Consider the following 22,586-nt stretch of genomic DNA (forward strand, 5'->3'; position numbering starts at 1 on the left):
TTAATTATAACCCATGATAATATAAAACACTCAAACTCATCCCACTGTCACACTAATACAGGTGCTAAACCAGTGAAAGTGAGCTATGAAACAGGGACTCCTATAATCTAAAAGTAGAGGGATTTGGTTCTTGAAAGAGGGTTGCAAAGAGCAACATAAAATTAGAACCTAATCTTGCCATTCATTAAAGTCTTTTTTTGCATTTGCTCAGCATATTGTGCAATTGCAGCTGAGTAAGGAGAGCTAATGGTAAAGCTGAGACTAAAACTTATAGAAAAAAAAATAAGAGTACATTATTTTGATTTACTTGAGGAATCCTTTTACTCTGAAAAGGAAGTGAAAACCACTGTACCTTCCAAGTTCATCTGGTCCACCTATTTTAGAGTAGGTGACAACAATATTCCCACATATGTGAAGACAGGAAAAAGTTTTCCAGTTGAAAATGTCTTTAGAGAATTACTCAGCTTTTCCAAACTCACAAAGCTGTATGGCTTTCTGATGCCTCATGTACATCCCTGCTGAGACCACAACAAGCCATCATGAATACGTGTGCTCCCAGTTGAGGTAACACTGACAGGCAGCCAGGCTGGGCCACAGCCCAGGAACACTGGGAGTCTCTGCTACAGTTTCATCCCCTTCAGGCAGCTCTAAAAGGTTTCAGAAAAAGGAAAAGGAGACAGTATTCCTAGTTTTTTCTGAGGAGGACTTCTAAATTCCTATTCCTAAGGAAATCTTAAAAATACATTGTTCCTTCCCCTTACCAAAGGCTTCTCTTTACTCCTCAGAACATTCATGCCAGCTGTTGAATGCCTAAAATCCCACTTGTTAAACTTAAGGCATGAGTGGGATCTCTTTATGTTGAAAACAGAAGTTCTGGTACTCTTACTTCATTCCACAGGTTTATTCTCACATTGTTACAATTAGGAAATCCATCCTTTAAAATTTCACAGCAGATTGCTCTTCCCTAGAACAATTTTGTCACTATTAGATCAGTCCAAAAGATATTGAAAATTAGAGGATTTATCCTGTTGTATTATTATCTTGCTGTTTTATAACTTGCTGTACCATTTATGGTAGCAGACCTATAAGCCTGATATGTGTTACTGTATTCTACTCAGAACATCCAATTCCCACTGAAGTGAATTATCAGGTGGAAGACAGGTTTCACTGGTGGAGACTGTTGCTTAAACAGACATACATTATCTGTGGAGCAAAAGAAAGATTTCCCAAGATACCTAGTAAGAATTGTCACACTATATTATGTCCCAGCCCTAGGAACAGCCTCATTCACTTGGAAAAGTAGTAAATGTATCCTGCAAAGGTATATTGCTAACAGACCTGTGGCCCTGGAAGCGATAACCTGAGATTCAGGCATTTCAGGAAAAGAAACCATTATTGAATGAAACTGAGAAGAGCTACAGCAAGCAGAAGAGGTTAGGATCTCTAAATATGAAAACAGAGGGAGATAAAAAATTGAGATTACACCAATCTTCTGAGTGAAGGTATTTTTATTGTTTTTTAAGGAAATCTTTTCTTGTCTTTTGTTGATTTTTTTATTCAGACAATTTGTTCTGTTTCCCAGAATGCAGAGGGGGAAAATGACAAATATTCTAGGTTTTTTCAATTGCAATAATTTCTGTTTTGATGGAGAAAGGTATGCCAGTTTTTCAAGCATGCTACTGGATAATATTTATCTATTCACTTATAAAACTTCTGCGTAGCTCTTGATGAAATAATTGGCAGAATTCTCTTTTTTTCAAAATGGAATTCCAGTTCTCTTTAATCAGGTCCCTGAAGTATTCACTCTGAAGTCAAAATACTTGTAAGCTATTCAACATCTTCCTCTCAACATCAGGAAAACCAATGCTAAGAAAAGTGCAATGAGTTAGTTATTTAATTCATTTCATTACTACAAAGACCATAATGGGATGTGTTTACCCAGTACTAACTAATTCGTGTTCAATAGGAATCTGTGGGCTCAGCTGCTCTCCAAAACCTCATGTTAAACTGAAAATGAGTTATAAGACTTTATACTATTAGGCCTGACTATACACAAGTTACATTTGCTTTAAAAACATGCTGTGAAAATCTAGTGAAAAAAGGGGTTCTCAGGGTGGAGTTTGAAGATGAAGCTAATAACTACAGATTTCTTGATTTGAGCCATATCTAAGTTTGCCTTCCATCCCTTCTCCTTGTAATCTTCAGTGCTCAGATTTTTAACCATTCACAGAGTAGTGCAGCCTCTTTAGACACATCCTGCATTGGTGGTGGAAACATTGAACATATTAGGTGATGCAATTCATCCCAACAAACTGAGGGAAATAAAAGCCTACATAACTATTTGTTTATCTGCTCTTCACATTTTGTGTCGGACAAGCTGACATCCAGTTGCTTACCAGGATAAGCAAAGGACAACATGAAGTTGAAAGCTTATCCTGCAGGTCTCACTGAAAAAGGTGCAAGTTTAGCTCATGTATCATGTAAGCAAAATAGAAAAAACAGCTCCAAGGCTGCATCATACAAATAAAATCTGAAGTATGGTAAACTGATAGATGAAAGACAGGATAAGCTCCAAAAAAAAAAAAAAAAATCATACTACACACTCTCCTAGATGCATAAAAATTACAAAGCCCAGCTGTTGAGAAAGATGTTTTTAAAAAATGAAAATCAAAATATCAGAGTATGTATAATTCTTTGGATAGTATGTGGCCTTATGTGGAATAAAGAACTCACATCAAAATGAGCAGTATAAAGCAAGAATTCATAAATATTTAATGCCATTTTCCCCCTTTTCTTCTTTGTTTTCTCTATGTTTAATCCATCTAGATATTGTACTAACAGTGTCTTTCCTTTTGCTCTTACCTTCGGTTTAAGGTGCAAAAATGAAGATGCAAAGTGACAGCTAATTGCGAGATGCTGGGCACAGTGCCACAGTGCATATCAACATACAACAGGAAAAGCCACCAATACTTCAGTACAAGCAAATCAGAGACGTGTCAAGACACGTTAGGCTGACATTTCTACAAAGAAACTTATTTTTCTCTCATAAGACAACAATGACAACCTCCGCTGATGGCAGGAACAGCATGGGCAAAACTCATCAAAGCTGAACACTGCTGACACGAGTACAATACCTGTTGATACTGCTGGGAGATCCTGCTGTTCACCATGGTCTCAGCTCTCCATCTGCCTTGCTGGATAGTTTTTCCAAAGTACATTTCCTATTCCTGACATCTTCATCCTTACTAGGTAATGACCCAAATAAAAGTGCATGAACTAGAAAAATCTGAGTCTTCTTTCTGAGCTTTTACACTGAATTTTTTATTTCATCATCCGGTGTCCACTGGCAAAACTAAGAGAAGAATCCTAGGAAAAAGGCATTGTCTCGTTTTGTTGGACTTTTGTGGACGTGGCAAAGGTGAATCAACAAGAAAAAATGTCAGTGATGTGCTGAACTACAGAGCTCAACCCTTCAAGGTGATCTGTCCAGGCAAATCTTTCCCTCAGTCTCCATTTACATATATCATTTCATCTAATGCTGTGTCAAATAAAGAATTTTAGAAAAGGATCTGATCAGCACCAACTCCCATGCTATTCTGGAAGACTTTTACTGCACATGATATAATTACTTAATCAGACAGTTTTCCTACAGTTCTTTAGCTACAAAATAGATGAGCATAGCAATTTTCTGTCTAGTAGTGAACAGGAAGTGAGGACAGTTGCCTAAGTGAATAATTAAAATTTGAGTTTGCAGGCAAGATGAATCTCTGTAAAGGTGATACAATAAATCTATCATCATGTCCAAGAAAATTCAGCCATTCTAACAGTGATCTATCTTAACAAACACAATCTTGTGTGTTAATATCATCTTATCTTCAAAAAAATCCCACTGGCATTAAATATTTAGTAACAGTTGACCCCTACATCAATTTTATTGCATAAAGTTTTCCCAATAAGTTCAAGATGTACAGCACTTTTTCACAGAAAGAAATCTCAAGACACTTAGAAAGGAGATCTTAAAAAAAATTCAACTGCAGTCTACAATGCTAACCTAACACTGAAACTTGAGAACAGGAGAAGCATTGAATTATTTGATTTATAAAATGGCAGCAAGCATAAAGAAAATTCATGATTCACCTAATTTAGAGTCTTCATTTTTATGGACTCAGTTTGCAAACAGATAAGCACAAAAATTTAGGCTGCAGAAAGCATCTATTCATAGTAAACAACTGTCACACTCATGCTCATATGCTTGGCTGAATGCTGGCTGGAGTTATCTCTGCAGAGAAATCTATTGCAGCACATCTAAAGTAACAAGAAAATAACTTACATATTTCCCACTAAGCTAAAGCCTTACCAGGCAGATGTCAAGAAGAAAGCTACCTAAAATAATTGATTGCCAAAAGGAAGTAAAATTAGACCATTCTACTTATAGAGCCCTTTCTGACTCAGGACATAGGGTAGTAGATACCATTTGCAAGAATGAATTTTAGGGAATTCCTTGATGATGAATCCTCTCCATCCTTTGTATTCCCTATTAAAAAATTAATTTCCTGGCAGCAGGAAAGGCAAGGGCATAATTTTCAGAGCTCTTCAAGAGAATTCCATCCTACTGGCCCAAGGCAGGGGAGTTGGAATTAGATCATCCTTAGGGCCCCTTCCAATACAAACCATTCTATTATTCTATGATTTTACCCTCATTTTTCACTTTCTCCACTTCCCAAGCAGGAACTTCCTCAGCCAAAACTTTAGTCGTTGGATACAACACAACACTTCAAATTGGTTATCTTGTTAAGAAGTCTTGAATGAGTTCTGCAATAAATCTAAAATTAATCACAGGTAAACCAAGCCACACAGACACAAAAAAAAAAAAAAGAAAAAAATCCCCCACAAAACCAAACAACAAAATAAAACAACAAAAAAAAAAACAACCACACCACCAAAAACCCAACACAAACAAACAAACCCACCAATCCAGCAATACTTGCTGATTCAGCATAATTAGGTGTGAATCCTGGATGCTGTGTAAAGGCCAAGTAAATTTATTGATTTATGCAACAAATACTGAGAAAAAGATATGTTTTTATGTTCCTGAATGCTGACAGAAGTCATTATTTGAACCCAAGATTTTTTATATAGAAATTAAATACAAAATTTAAAGGAAGGAAAAAATAGCCCATATCAAAACTAAATATTAACATATATAAAATAAAACATATAAAACATATAAAAAATATAGCTCATAATCAAAACTTAATTTGAGATTTTGATAGGAGAAAGTGGAAGATAGTTTGCATCTATTATTAAATAACAGAGTTCATGGCTTTAAACTGTCAAAAGCACCTAAATAACATTTCTCCACAGCAAAACTTTAAGCAAAAGCTGTGTTTGGTCCCTTGCAAAGACTGCAGGAACTAGAGTGACAGCAACCAAAATCTCTGAAAGATACAACATTAAAATCATATTTTCCAACTAACTCAAGAAAAACCAATACAAGCTTAATGACTACTTCAAGACCTTTTTAGGAACTCTGAAAGTCAAAACAAACTATAGAAAGTATACTATGAATATGAAGCACAAACAGACATAGCTGAAATAAAAAGGCTGAGACACCAATCAACTAACAAAGAAGCAGAAAAAGATCCTATAAGTAAACTAAAGACAAAAACAGAAGAAAATACAGGTTGACTGTTTCACAGGAAAGCCAAGTGAGCTGATGATAACAAAAAGGTTAATTTTTTAAACAGCTTTATTTTGTTTTTTTAAAGGTGAATTGTAACCAGATATTTTTAAAGGGGGTAGAAGAATTGGCCAACATAGGAAACATAAGAAATATTCAGATAAGTTGTATGTACACAGGTTTGCAAGGATTGATTAAATTCTGTCTTTAGGACTCAGTGAAACAGTCTCTCAAACTTTAATGGATTTTTCTAAAATTCACTGGATACTCTCAGGAGACTGGAAAAGGATAATCTTGGTACCATCTTTAAGAAGGAGAGAAAGAAGGGACTGGCGAATTGGAGACAGCCTAACTGATTCCTGAAAAGATTCTGGAACGTATTATTGGGCAATTTATAAGCACCTCAAGAATAATAAGATGATAAAAAACATATGACATGGATTTGTCAAGAAAAAAGGTTGTATCAAATTGGTATAATTTATTTCTTTGACAGAGTTGCAAGCTAATGGATAACAGGGAAGCAATAGATGTGATAAACATAAGCATTACTTTTTTTTTTTTTAATTCTCTACGGCATTCTCCTAAGTACGCTAAGAAAATCTGGTCTGCATTAATTCCCTGTAACATGGCAGAACCCTCTAAAAATCTCCCAAGTACAGGCTTCAGCAGTTCCATGTCAAAGTGAGAAAGCATTTCAAAAAGACAGCAGCAACCAAAAAAACTCCTTACTTCTAGTCAATATTTTCACGATGATCTGAATGACAGGCAACATGGACAGTGAAGAAACAGGAAAAGGAAAATGAAAAGCTTGCAGATAACAAAGCATAACAAGGTGGCAAACACTTTTTCGGGATGGCTATGAACATTTGCAAAAATTATTCAAAATCAGAAGCTGAAATTCATAATGACAGGGGTAAGACTGTACTCAGGGTGAAGAAATCCACTGCCCAGTTATGAGATTTGGAACATCTGCCTAAGTTAGGTACTATGAAGAAGATGCAATTCAACCATAAACTGAGTAAGGAGATAACAGCAGAAAATGCAGTGCAGAATATTGTCCTCAAATATACTAACTGGAATTTTAATTGTAATACAGGGGTAATTTTTTTCACTTTACTTACTGCTTTGAGTCCTAAGATAAAATGAATGTGCCTTGTCTTAGATAATGACTTTAACAGGAGCACAAAGCAATTTGAAAGAGTCCAAAAGAAAACCAAAAAAAAAAACACAAAAAAGTTTTGAAAAGAACTGTTATTTGGGATTAAAGCTGGAAAGATATTTACATTCTTTCATCTAGAAAAAAACAAAAAAGGAAAATTAATTGTCAATACTTAGAAAGTGGTTGTAAAATGAATGATAGTTGACTCTTCTCTATGCTGACTCATAAAGAGAAGATATTTCCATTTGAAAAAAGATTAAACTCAGATTCTAAGAAATATTTTTGTGACACGAGACGTATCCAATCTTCACACCTTTCAAGGCAAGGGAAGGAATTGATCCAGTCTGACATGACAGGATCTAATCAATAAGAGCTCTAAACACTGAGCTGCTCTTTGCAGAAAGAGGATGTTGCAAACCTTCTTCACTGTCTGCGCTAGTGATCCCAAGCAATAGAGCACATTCAGAACATGTACCAAGAAAAGGAAAGCTTCTTCCAGGGACAAAAGGAGTACTGGCTATTACTGGACAAATGAGCAGAACTTCAGACTCATAGGAAATTTCAACATAAAAACTTAGTGCACTTTTGTCCACGATTAGGTAAGAAAAACGAGCGGAGGTTTCGTAATGGAACTTTTTGTAAGCACATAAACCATTACCAGGTTACTTAGGAGTCTGATATCTTCTATAAACATATAGTCCAAGCTCTTTAAACAGCCTGTTGCACTTTGACATCATAAGCCCAAGTCTGCAAAACTGTCATGTTTTTCAAAATGGCACTACATGATCCCTGTTTTATATAGCCTTATCCACACATTGAGAGAATGGATAAAGCAGTATCAGTATCAACCAGAATTTAAACCTTTGGCAAAAGTATGAATGAATTTACTAGCAGTACATATAAAGATTACTGCTGTACATGGGAGTAGAGTGAGCCAAAGACAGGTGCTATGGATCCAATGTAGCACAACAGAGCTCTATTAATATTGTCCATTTACAGCAGGCCAGATTCTACCATAAAAGACAAGTTTGGTAAGACAGGAAATAGCATGAAAAAGAACAACCTAGTTTGCAGTAAACCTAGGATCTGCTAAACAGTGAGGGACTGTTGTTTTTATCTTTCATTCTGAATATAAACATTTTGCAGAGACTAAAGTAAATTGCCGTGGGAGAGAATTTTTTTTGCCTGAATATACACTGAGACTATGGTGTTATAATGAAGAAGGAATACACTCCATACTACATTTTGTCCCCATCAACCCCATCCCACCCCTTGACAATAACTTTCTGTTAAAATATCTTAAAGACATGTTTTATATGCTGGGAAGAAATTACAGCAGGCATCAGCCTTCCATTTTGCCTAGAACAAGAGAAAAAGGGTGGCAGTGGTCTCTGGCTAGGAAAGTTAACAATCTGTACAATCTAATAATAAGATTCTACTAAATTGTAATTAACATTATCATATTTGCACTTTAACTTCTCTTGCCTGAAGCAGCATAAACAACGACAGTTTTCCCTGACCTGTGCAGAATTCCTGGGCCTGAACTGAATACCCCAGCTCTCTTGCTCATGGACTTTTCCTGAAGTCATCAAGCTTTATTCACTTCTCACTTAAACAGGTTAGAATCAGAAGTGGTATCTACCAGAATGATATGATACAATCAGTGCAAGAGGTGAATTAGACATCTCAGACTTTAGTGTCTCATGTTGCCAAGCATCCACAGCTACCTGCTATGGCTATGCCTTGGGAAACAAAAAGAAGGACATATACTCTAAGTGGCATTTGTTACCTAAATCAGTATGGATCTATAGCTGAAAACCACGCACTAAGGACTATGATGCTTAATATCTATAGGCAGAGATTCAATCCATCTTTTCTGTATTGCTGCAGCCTCTCTTTCTGCTATCCAATTGTTCAATGGTTTCCTATCTTCTATACTTCATCAGGTTCTATAAAGATCTTTATGCATGTACTCCATCTAAAGTTAATACAATTTAAAAGGGAAAGGTTGGTGAGCAAGTGAATCTTTTTCAGGTTTTTTTTCTATAACCAACACTTCCTGTTTCTGGAAGAGGAAACATTTCTTCCATTCAAAAGGAAAATTTTCACACATGCAATTTAAAATGTTTTGTAAAGTTATCTCTTTGCATATATGTGCAGACCAGTTAATAAAATTGCTATGTCTGTCTCCCTTAAATCTCTGATTGAAGGAATATAACTAGCTCTCCTTAATCATCTCTCATGCACACTTTCCATTTAGTAAGCTTTCTTTCTGTCTAAACCTTCACTGTATCCCCTACATATTCTCAGTTAAGTTCCTAGTAGTAAAATAGATCCTGCAAAATTAAGAGAATAAATTTCATTTTAAAGGTTGAAAAAACAATATTTCCTACATAAAACTGCAGTTAAATACCAAATTGATCTAACTTTAGAAACAGTTCCTTTATCTTCAGTGACTTGTAATGTGACTGCTGCCTCTTATAACACTTCTGAATTACTGTCACATTCATCATGACAGATGTGGGTCATTAGAACTGAGGAATTAACTACATGCAGAAGGGATTGGGAGCAGACTGGTTTTGATGGAAAACCTAAAATCTACCAGAACTGGGAGGTCAGGTAATGCTTAAAAATTACTTTCTGCCAGTAAAAACAGAACTGTAGGAGGTAATTATCTGACTCAATAAAAACACTCTGCCTCTTGATTGGACTAACATATGGACTCCACGAGTTCTCCGGACACACAAAACAGTAAAACTGTGACCCTGATAGAGTCTGACATCAGTCATCATAGGTGGCATGGAAAACGTGCACCACATGGAAGAACAAATCCAGAGCTCTAATCCCAAAGGGTACCAGAAAATCTTTACTTCCTGCAGAAATGCTTGCCCAAGTAGATTCATGGGATTCCCTCTGGACAAAATAAGTAAACATGATTTTTGGTCAACTATTTTATTAACAAGAAAAAAATCAAAGTAAATATTTATGAAACATGGTCACGAGTATCTTTCATGTAACACACATAGTAGTTCTCAAAAATAAAATTACACAAGCAGTATTTATGTTAAAGGATAGCTTTTAAATGTTACAATAAAGGATAATTTATGGAAATCAAGGGTTCCAGTTAACCACAGTGTACAAAGGCCACCCTATAGTGAACATGCTGTTTGCCACTGCAATGCTTGTATATTTAATAGCAACTAAAGTGCATGGGCATCACTTTGTATCTCAAAAACTGCAAAGTTTTTCTACTTACCATATATTCATGCAGAAAAACAGGACATTGAGAATTACTAATTCATCATAGCATTTAAATGAAAATAAAATTACCTTACAAAATTTTAAGAGAAAGCAGATTGATCAGAGCAGGACAACACAGACAAACAGATAAACAGAATGATGACAAGGAACTGCTCTTCCAAATTCTGCAGAAAAAAATCAATTACAGACTGTCACTGTCCCTTTTCCTTCGTTCTTTTTTGTTCTTTCCTTTTTGTAATTCAGTTTATAAGAGTCTTTGTTCTGAGATCACACAATGAAATGTAAAGAACTTCAACTTTTAAAAAGCCCAGGGATAAACTTCTCACCACTGTTTTGTTGCTCATTTAACAGATCCTGTATAATGAGAAAGGATATTCCTTTGCCACTAATATACTCAGTGCAGTCACAAAACACAAACATTTACAAAAAATCCAGAGTATTTCACCTGTAAATCCATGGGGAAAAAAGCCAGAAGACCTGAATCTCACACACAGACATGAATTTGGAATGAGGTATCTAGTAATTTTTAAACTTCATTTAAACTTCATTACAGAGAAATAATGGCAAGTTAACCAATGGTGTCTGCTCCCCCTTGAAAGCCTCAGGTGCTAGAATGTTCATTCAGTGTTGCTTCAAATTGAGAAAAGAGTACAATTTTGATCTGATGGGCTTTTCTTCATTTACAGGAAATCTGCCAGCCAACACAGAGTGTTGCACTGTTGCACCACATTCATAAAAGATAAGCAAGGCACAACTCTGCATGCATAACAAAAGTAATTATTAATCTAGGTCTTGTTGTCAGAATATATTTCAGTTGATCCTAGCTGTTTACAGCAAAGGAGCAGGCAGGTGCTAGAGCTGTGGGCCTCTGTTTATGGTAGTAAGCATAATGATGACTTGACAGCAACACTCATCATAATCACTCTTGCCCCTGCTGTCTCACACAGATATACAACCTGCTAGGAACAAATCCTTGTGCAATAGAAAACTGAATATAATGCAAGTTGTGACTTGTGAGGAATTTCAAGTGATTCTTTCGGGAGTTATTTGGTACTACTACCTAATGGCTGACATTTAACAGATGTGTGTCCACATGGTGAGCCAGTCCGAAAAACCTCTTTGATCAAAATGAATACATCTTAAGCACTAACTGCATTTCACAAATACCTTAGACCCCTGACCAGTTCCAACAGGACAATTCACAAGCTATCTCCTTTTACAGAAATCTTTCTATGGCATATTTTGAAAGAAGCATTGACTAGAAGACAGATGTCTTTTAGTGCAATAATAGATATGCTGTGTTATACATAGATCCAAAATTGATTGGTTTTCTAATGGAAGCAGTACCTTTTCCTTGAACTTATTGTATTTCACCCAATGCCACAATAGATGCCTACAGCACAGTAAACTCTGTATTTTCCTCTTCAATACTTAACTATTTGTGTACTAGTCACTGTGCTTGACATTAAGGAATTCACACCACAACTCCAATTGAATTGGAGTTGTTCAATAAATTTCAGGTAAGCTGGTCACTTGCATTTTTCCAGGACAAGATGTGCCTCTTTTTAAAAGGTATAGAAAATGAGAGGGTATACATACAACTGTGATCCTAACAAAGGCCACTTTCTCTTCCAAGCTAAAAGAAACAGAGGGGCTTTAGCAACCTAAATTTTCAATGGTTGAAGGCTATTTGTGAATAGATTAATAATTTTCCCTAGGGCTTGCTAAGTTATATATTTATGAGTACATTTTCTTCTATTAATCAACTTTGAAAGCAATCAAAAGTAGTCATTATACTAACTACTCAGAAACGTTTTTGCTTTCTGCCAAATGGAGAACAGGTGACAAACATGTTTTTCTATTCAGCTATCTCTGCCTCTAATACCTACAACTAACAGCAGAAATGTGCTGCCAGAAGTGCAAGAGCCACAAGCCCGGCAGTCCTGCACTGCTTTGCATGTCTAGGCCTTGACAGGCCAGGCTATTTCTGTATTTTATTACCTGTTATTACAGTGTCTTTACATTTGACCTGTAGCTTGCAACTATGAAATGCGGTACACATCAAGGTACACTAGGTTATTGAACTTTTAGTACAGTAGAAACAAATGTGACTTAATGCAGTAGTTAAATTGCCATTTAAAACAAGTGCCAATCTTTTAAGTGATTTAACTAACAATCACTTACAAGTAGCAGGTGTTTTGCCTGCAGATGAAAGAAGATAGCAGCTAATTTCTCAAGAAGCTATGATGTCAACAGTAAAGCTATTTTAGGAAAAAAGATATATGAATTTTATAGAATCTGTTATGTTTCATCATAAGAGAAAAGGAACTTGCATTACTCTGTTCTCATAAAGAAGTATTTAAGTTTATATGCACCCCTTTTACTTCTTAGCAATGCATCAAATTCAGCATTAACTAAAATCTAAGTACTGTCAGCAGCAGAATTCTTACTCTACTGCTCAGTAGGTTACATCATAGCCTTTAAGGGAATGCCAAATGGGCACAAATGTCCTTGAATCTCAAGAGATAGCATTGTCACTGCTACCAACCAGAAATATGACCTGCAGGTTCAAAGCAGCAATGATGTCTGGAAAAGCTGAATTAAACCATCAGGAGACTTTCTGTACATCTTTATACTAGTAAAACATTGCTGAAGGACAGGGCACAGTCACCAGAAACACAGGTTTGATATAAGATACAGCATAGCAACCATATATCTTCAAAGTACTTGTATTTTTTATGGCTAAATATCTGGCTTCAAGTACAAGTTTTCCAACAGGGAGGACAGAGATTGTGGATTTTAATCAATAGGTGTCTGATTGCAAAGTAAATAGCATTTAAAATGTTAGGAGTTTGCCATTCAGTGCAAAAAGTGCCACTTGGTCCTCATTGCATAAAAGCAACACTTAGGGGTATTTTTTCCTATAGGTCTCATTTTCACAGCATTAACATCCCAAGCTTCCTCTTTTTTTTTCTTTCTATGACATACAGATTTGTGAGTATTTAATACTCACAAGAGCTATGCATATTGATTGAGTTCAAAGGCAGACAATCCCAAAAAACAACAGAGACAGTCCTATTTCATAAAGGCTGCAGATCACATTAGTGGCTTTGATATTTTTCTTACGTATAAATACATCAAGCATTCTCATCTTGATATATCAGCTTTCTATATTCCTGCATTGTAAGACAGTGGAATCTGACACATTCTTCTATGATTAGCCACAAAACATTTCCTTAATAGTTAAAAGGAACTACCTATATTTTTATTGGCCTTATATATCTGTTCTGCCATGGACTCCATTACTAATAATGTATTAACATTACAATATAAAGAAACTGTGATCAGCTAAGGAGCACAAAAATGGATGCCTATGTATTAAAGTCTAATGAATAAATCTGAGTGCCTTCTCTGAAATATCTGAAGTATTTCCCACTATTTGTCCTAAATCAGAACCAAGGCTTTTATTCTGAGAAAGCAATGTGAGAGCAATTTTTCTTCTCACTCCTTTTTCCTCATCTCTTGCTCTTCCTTTTCTTGTTGCTAACCTTTTTATCCTCTATCTTTATTGTCTTTAGTTGCGCCCATGGGAGCTAAGTTGTAGTGAGTTTTATACTTCACCAAGGAGACAGAGAGATTTGTGGTCATTCTTATCTACTCAGATAATAATTTCCAAAGCTTTGGCTGTGTGGCTGAGGAGGTCTTGTCTTCTGCCCTCTCAGACTTCACCCTTGAAGTTGACAGCTTCATAATTCCTGAGGAATACAGCTGTCAGGAGAGGTTGTATTCACAAAGAGAGTTTCTCTGAGGTAACATGTACCAATTCTGTTAAAGACTTTGAAGATTAACCCCATGACCTTGAATTTAACATAGCATCCTGTGAGGAGTCAGAATAGTGAGGCAAGTATCAATATGATGTTACCTAATGGGCTGGCACATTGAAAGAAGAGGGATGTTATAGTCTGAGAAACTTGAAAACTGTTTCAGTCTTCACCAGAGATACACATTCACAGACAAAAGCTTGCATAATGCCAATGTGCTCCAGGTCAGAGAATCACAAAGAATTTATTTTCTCTAATGTAAGTATATGAACAGCAACATCACCACCAAAGGTCTGAGTTGTGCTTGAAGGAAAGCATGCACTTAAAAGAATTGCCGGATTGGCAGAGCATCCTTCATTTCTGTAGATTCAACCAGGCAGTGGGAGTGAGGAGAGATTTCCTATTTGATAAACTATTTCTGACCAGCTATAGGTAAAGCAAATGTATTTCTCATTCTGCCCTGAGCTCTGTGTGTAGTGGTTTGAAATGAAAATATTAATTTCCCAGTTTGCAGAGCAGTTTGACAAACAATAATAGATTCATTTTGCAGAGGACATACTGGACCTTGTTTTACCAGCACTCTCTTTAACATGCCTGTGTTAAACTCCAGGCAGATGACTTCCATGCAGAGATAGAAATCAGCAGGAAGCCAGAGAGTTGGCAGAAGCAAGCCACACGTAAAACTGTAGTCCTGCTGAAAAGACAGCTGCTACACCAGTCATTTCACCACCTACATGTGATGACAGCTCCAGTCTCAGCATTTTGTGTAATCACAACAAAGTATAAGGAAAGAAGTAATACAAGAGAAAAGGTAAGAAGCACACAGAAAGCTCAAGAATTACAAACAAAACTCAAAAAAACAACTAAAAGACCCCCAAACACACAGCTCCCTTTTCTATGAATTCCATACTAGCAGTGCTGTCACTTAATGCCACCACAAAACCACAGCCAAGGCCTGACTCCAAAGTGATTTTGAGAGCCACAAGTATAAGTAGTGCAGCAGCTTGTAGAGCCCAGTAGCAAAAGCTGTGGGAAAGAGCATAAGAGAAAGTACAGAAGAAACTTGCCTCATTTTGCCATTCCACGTTCCAGCAATCACATTTTAGATTTTATTAGTTGAAAGATTAATCAAAAAATTTCTTCACATTTTCTTTCATGAACTTGCATCATCTTCATTTAAATGCATTTATTCTTCATGAAGTCCTATCTCAGTGCATTGCAAAACCTAACTATAGATCCCATGAAAAAGAATCTTAATTTCATATGTACCAAGTCTGCCCTTTGGACTGTCCTCTACTTCCTATATTGATAGAAACAGGGGGGTTTTTCCCTTTATTGACTTTCTGTATCTATCTCATTTATGATTTTGTATTAACATATTGTACTACCTTTAGTCCAGCTGGCTTATTTAAAAAGCAAGTGCTTCAGAATATAGGTGAACATTTGGGGTTTTCCAAAGAGCTCTTTACATTATCTGATTAAAAATAACATGTGATTATTCAACAAGCTATTTTAAGGGTAGACAGTATTTAATGGCTTAAAGGGGACTTTGTGGGGCAGGAGAGCGGTAGCCAATTGGTTCATTTTTCAGATTTCTTTCTTTTAAAAGCACAGGAGAAAATTCACAAGATTAAGCAGGATGGTTTGACCCTGGATTGTGGGTCATGACTAAGAGATCTCCCAGTACTTTAGAAAGATTTAAGGACACAAGTCTGTTCTATTTAGTTCCAGAAATTTTCCCAAAGGTGTTCCATGTGACAACCTGGAAAGAACATCTTAAATATAATGATCTTGAAAGAGAAAGTCTGAAATATGTGTTTTGATCTCTTGTGTCCACTCCAGATGCAGGCTGCACAATATTCTGTCCTGAAACTGTGATACATATAACATCCACATCTAATAACAATTTGCATCTGAAATACACTTCCCCTTAGCAAAGAATACATGATTCAAGCTCTCAAGATCATGTCAGAACTTTTTATATATTTTATATTATTATTATTTATATCTTTTAGATCTTTATATAAATCTATATAAACTTTTCCTAAACAAAAATCTCTAAGTATAACATTTAATAACTGATGAGTCATCTAAAAATAACTTCAAAATGTCTAATGCTAAATATTTAGATCTTTGTTTAATCTCAGTAATTTCAGGATGTATGTGTGAATCTGTGGAATGCTATAAACCTTCGTTCTTTGTTTCTGTATATACATGCTAACAAATATCAAGACTACATTTTTCATTTAGATAATGATAAAATATGAACAATTTTTCCTCTCTGTTTTGTTAATTCTGTTAACAAGAGATTTCTACAAACTTTTTTAGTACAAAAATAATCTATTCTGTCAAACTAGAGATTACTATACCTGTTGACTGAGTGAACTTAGTGACAAGAAACTTCAGAGCAAAAACTGTTATTAAAAGTCACACTGAATACTCTGATACTCAAGAAAACAGATTAATCATGGATGCCTTAGATGATATAAAATAATTCTCATTTTATACACAGGAATATGACAGACTGGACTTCCAGATTTATATCATTAGAGGACAGAATTTTTTCTTTAATATACACTAGCTAGATAGTTAATCCAAGTCATTGTTCAGAAAAGAAATGTCTAACATGCACCTTTATCCAGGAGATTGTCTCAAAATTTATAAATTAATTTACCACCCAGTAGATTCTGGGATCAAATCTACCTCACTTTACCAGGAGGCACCAATCATTGCCCAGCATAACCAACTGTTCACAAGAGCTAGGCCACTTCTTCCCAAAAGTACAATTTAGAAGTACTACATACACAACTTCTCTGCTATTTGCATGTGTTGCACACTGTCTTCAACTACTCCAGAAACTCACATAATTTCACAGTTTGAAGAATTCTAAGCAAAATAGGAATCAGTTCTATATGGAAGTTTCAGGAATCTACCACAGTAAAAAATTACAAATGCTAAAATTGGCAAAATATATTAACACATAACACTGCTGCATATACACCCTATTTTAAAATCTTACCTAGACTTGAGGTAAAAAAAACCTGCTATGATAAAATTTCTTGAAATGTCCTAACCTAGATTGCTATATTTCTCCACCCCACCAAATTCACCACCTCAGCCATGTTTTCTAGGACATCAAAGCCATTGTCTTTTTCAGAAAGACTAATGAGCTAATCTGTTTCTTTTAGAAAACTTCATCACCACTGCTCCTTTTCACTGTTCCTTTTCTCCCTGCTAAACCAACCCACCTCACTCCCAGCAAAGTTCTGCACCACCCCTTTTTTCCACCTTACTATGGGATACCTCTCTCAGCACCTCCTATTGCAATGCCATTTGGAAAGCACATGGGAAATTGAGAACACCAAAGATTTTTGCACTGGAAGGTTTATCCATGCAAAAGAACAGGGTATTTGGCAGTCAAATGTCGGGCTTGCAGAGAAAATATGAGAATTTTGTTTATACAAGCACTTTCATCTGCACTGTGGATAAATGGTTATTTTCTCACAGTTTTGTGAAAAATCCAGCAAATGTTTGACAGGTAAGAAAAAGTGCTCAAGTTTCATTTGTCTGTCCAATTTCTAACAAAACTGCTTAACCAATTCATTTACAGATCATACACTGTTCAGTTGCTTTCATCTTCTAATCTCCTGAAATCTGAATATTAATCTGAAAGCAAATTTGGAACACGTATAACGTATTTTGAACTTCAGTCACTAAGAAGGATTTTGCCTTGTTAATCTCAAAGGATTGGCATAGAAATTTTAGCACATTTTCTAAAAAAATCCATACAAATTTAAGGTCAAGTTCTGGATTTAATTGAAGTAACCTTTTGTACAATCTAGCTTTAATGAAGTGCAATGAAGTTAAACTCCATAGGGGCCATTAATCTGAAACACTCCATTAAAACAACTACAAGGGGAGTTTTTAATAAACAGTGTGAACTAATGCCCATGTGGAAAGGTAATTGAGAGGGAACTGGTGTCTGGGCCAGATTGTTATTAAATCCTTATCACAGGTAAAGCTGAAACCCCAAATGGCAAGCTGCCATGTGATTTATAGTGACCTTCTCTTCCCTGCCTAAAGAAAAGACTATGTTCAATAATAAAAAAATCCTGTGACTAAGCTATAAAATAACTGAGCAATTACTTAGAATAATTTATACAGTGCAATACACTGACCTTGCTCCAAGCATAAAATCTACAAAATAACTTCAGTAATAAAACTGTGAGCTACTAAAAGGACTAAAGGTTCAACCGTTTTTATTGTGCAGAACCTGAGGGTACTATAAATACATATCACACTCCTAATAGGAGAGCTTTAAAAAATTCCTAATTTTTTAATCTTAAAAAAAACTTCTCTAAAGTCTGGTAGGGTTTTGCCATATTTCAGGAATGCCTACTGGCCTATTTTAAAACATTTTACTGGGTTGTTAAAGTCCACACTTTCTAACATAGTATACACTCAGCAGCTGCACCCTGTCTAAGTCAAGTCTCAGAGGAAGAAATGCAACAACAGACAGAAAACTGCATCACAGAACAGTTTGGTTTATAGCAGTATGAACCGTAATTCTAAGAAAGAATAAAATTTTTTTTATTATTCTCATGAAAGTTAGTATAAGAACAGATATTTGGTCTAACAAAATGTTTATACAAGTAGAATTTCTATATAAAAACAAACAATATTTATTTAAAAACAATAGGAATCATTTTCTGTAAAAATCTCAATAGAGATTACTTCAAATCAAAATTATAAGAAGCATGGCTTCAGAGCAAAGTTGAAGTATATATACATCAACTCTTTTTCCTATGCTTCAAAGGTCTGCATTTCTTATCTAAATAACAGAATTGTGATGTGTTTTGTGACCAGATATACAGCAAGTGTAAGAGTGCTACAATGAAAGTTTGATAGGGTCAAGTATAATCAACAGCAGATTAATTCAGCTAAAATGAAAAATAAACACTTTCTTTTCAGTCTGGCAAAAATCCAGGTTATGGCAGATGCCATCCAGAAGGATACAGGCTACACACAGTATAATTGAAAGACAGAAATTGTCAACAGGCTCATATCATGCAAGACAAAAAGCTGTCATGTTGATTAATTGGATCTTAGTTAATTTTCAATGTGCCAAAGGTTAGGACACTCCATTACTTACAACTTGTATTGCCATCATCCCTGGGCACCTCTTCACTGCAAAATGCTATCTCTGATTTCAGAAAAGAGGAAAGAACCCCAAGAAGGCCACTTGCAACATACAGGTAAAACTATTCAGAAAAAAATATACTTGATAACTTATTCACAGGTATTGATCTATTTCTAGGGGGTTAACATGCTATCTTTTTTGACTTTTGGTCAAAACACATCTTAAGACTCTTATCATGAGAAGAAATACTTTTGGTAAATTTAGAATAGATATGAAGAAGAAATTCTCTTCTGTGAGGATGGTGAGACATTTGAACAAGTTGCCCAGAGAAGGTGTGGAGGCCCCATTCCTGGAAGTGCTCAAAGCCAGGCTGGATGGAGCCTTGAGCAAATCGGTCTAGTGAAATGTGTCCCCATATATGGCAGAGAGGAGATGGAACATGATCTTCAAGGTCACTTCCAACCCAAACCATGATTCAAAGATTCTATAACTCTGTGATGGTTGCTAGGGTGTATTTTATAAATACAAGCAAATCTTCGCTTGTTTCTGTTTATTTGTACCTGAAACATACAGCCAATAAATACAGCCAGTGGAAACTCTGGGTTATTAAAAAATTACTCTGGTGTCATTTTATGCTTCCTCAGAAGAAAGGGTGAGGTTCGTATGTCTTTGTAGCTCATTTTAAAAATAGAAAAATAATTTAGCTACATATTGGCAAGTGGAAAACTGTCATTTTAATATGAGTAAAAGTGAAAGCTCTGTTTAAAAGCCCTGGAAAGAAATGGACTTCAGCATGTGACTAAAGTTAAATACATTATTTGAGTATATTATTAAACAAGGATGAACTGAAGCATGTGTTTAAATATTTCACTGAACTGTGTCTGAGAAAGGACTATTTTCAGCTTCTGCTTATGATTTTTCCAATGCTAAATCTCAAGCAAAATGAAGCCATTCCAAACAATTAAATGTGCTTAACTGTACTGGTCTCTTTCCTCAGCCAGCTGATTCTTGTACGTCAGTGGAGCCACTCTTGTTTGTATCAGCTCGCTACCTGCTTCAACATCTGACTGGGAAGATTTTTTACTTTAAAAATCTAGGGAAAAAAATCTGTTGAGGTCTTTGAAAATGACTGAATTACATTTCATAGGGAAATGCCCTACAGGATAGGGGTCTTGGTCAAAAGAGCATACTGGTGAAAATGCTGTCTCTCCCAGTAAAAGTTTTTTTTTCCTGGCAATTTCAGAAAATAACAGTTAAATTTTTCAATTTAAAATAATTCAGTTATTTCAAGAGATTGGCATGTACAGGAAATATTTTATTTCTCATAAATTAAAGGAATTCAGTGTTACATTTTAAGCTGCTTTTTCTGAATTCTCTGATGGAAATTTGTTTTTTTTTTTTTTCTCAGCTGTCAGTCCTGTCCCTTCACAATGTATTTTCTTCCTACCTTATTTCTTTACCATGACTCTAAAAAACTTGTGCACTCCTGACACAGCTCTACTCATTAATGGGGAGGGTACCCTGCAGTCTGCATTGCTATCTAGAGAAGAGATCTAAAGACAATCTGAGCTGTTTCTGTTTTGAAGAGCTACAAAACTTGTTTGGATGTCAGCAGATGTTAAGAATCCCACATTGTCAACCCCAATATTTGGCTGGACATTGCTTTTACTAATGGAACATCACCCATTTCAGCACCATTTGTTTGATTAAGAGTAATTGACTAAATCAGTATCTTCTGTCAGTTAACTTCTTCAAAGAGAGGAATCAAGATATTTTCCTATCTTTGCCCAAATTTCTCCAATGATGTTTCTTAATGGATATGGATTATATACTCTAGCCATATGGCAATGTATAAAAATATATATACACACATTCAAGGCCACTATATCTGTATGTACAAAACACCTTTAAAAGCAAGTTTCATAATACTGGCCATGTGTGTATTCATATGAATAAAGTATGTAAACATATACATTTCTGTCAGCATTAAAAAGGTATGTTATTTCCTGAGCTTAAAGCAAATAGCAGGCTCCTGAGGAACAATGCCTAGTCACAAAGGAACATACTGAATATTCAGGATAATTTAGATATCTGCTGTTCTGCAATTACAGTTTCCTCCCAACACACATATAATTTTTTACCATATAAAATTCACTGCCCCTTAACACAAGGAAAATTACCTAAGTTTCAATACAAACCTGGCTGTCAGGAAGCTTCCAAGACAGATGACTGGAAAAAGTATAAAACCTTCTTCCTCTTATAAAACACCACTGTTCCATTTCTGAAAGGAGCTTGGCCTCTTTGAAATGGTTAAGACAAAACATGAAAACAACATCTCATTTTTTTGGGAATCCCAACCCAGAAGTCAATGCTGTTTCATTCTAAGGGGATGTCCCAGCTGAAGCAAGGGTGGCTCATGGAATTCATTACCTGCAATCTACCCATAAGTGACGGACACCTTGCAGTTCTGCACTGTCGCATGAAGGAGTTAGACACTCAGATAAATCCCAACACAGGATTTCAGTCACCTGATGGTATATTTTACCACAGAATTATTCAGGTTGGAGAGATCTTCAAGATCACTGAGTCCAGCCTCTGACTGAACACCACCATTCCAATTAAACCCTAGCACTGAGTGCCTGTCATCTCTTGAAGATTTCTAGGGATGGTGACTCCATCACCTTCCTGGTAAGCCCCTTTCAATGCTTAACCACACTTTGAGTGAAGAAATTCTTCTGGGTGTGCAAAATGAACCTCTCCTGGTGCAGCTTGAAACCATTTCCTCTTGTCCTGTCACTTGTTACCTGTCTACAACCTCCTTTCAGGGAGTTATAGAGGGAAAAGGTCTCCCCTAAGCTTCCTCTTCTCCAGACTAAACAAATGCAGCAAAGCTCCAGAAACATGTAACACCTGTAAATTTGTGCTGTTTAGTAATGTACTTTCAGAATACAGCATACACTGAAAACAAAAAAACAAACAAACAAACAAACAAAAAAAAAAAAAAAAAAAAAAAAAAAAAAAAAAAAAAAAAAGCTAAGGAAAATAAAGCTTTATCTTTACTGCCCTCTTCAGGCTGCAATCATTTTGGGTTTGTCATGCTTAACAAGCATACTCTTCAATGCAGCAGGTCCTTAGAGCCATACTGAAATATTTTGTTTAATCTGTGAATTTTGCCTAAAAGAAGCTGTTTGATTTAGGCTGATAAAAGTGAGTGAATCTACGGGTGTATGAAAATCAAAAAAACTTTTGGTGACTTCACAAAAAAAACACTATATGAAGCTGTCACTGTTGCAGTAATCAAGAAATTCACAGTGAAAGAAACTCTTAAGAATTTTTCAGAACAGCAGAAACATGGTAGTGTTCATATCAAACAGCTGTTCCATAATTTAGAAGTGTTTGCAAAGGACAGAAAGCTTAGGAATCAGGTATGTAGTAAATGTATGATTTTTCACCCCTTACAATGTTAACATTTCTTATTAATTTTAACCACGTTGCATAATTTCCTTTTACAAACAAAAACTTCCA

The sequence above is a fragment of the Oenanthe melanoleuca genome, chromosome 4, assembly GCF_029582105.1.
Source record: "Oenanthe melanoleuca isolate GR-GAL-2019-014 chromosome 4, OMel1.0, whole genome shotgun sequence".
Lineage (NCBI taxonomy): Eukaryota > Metazoa > Chordata > Aves > Passeriformes > Muscicapidae > Oenanthe > Oenanthe melanoleuca.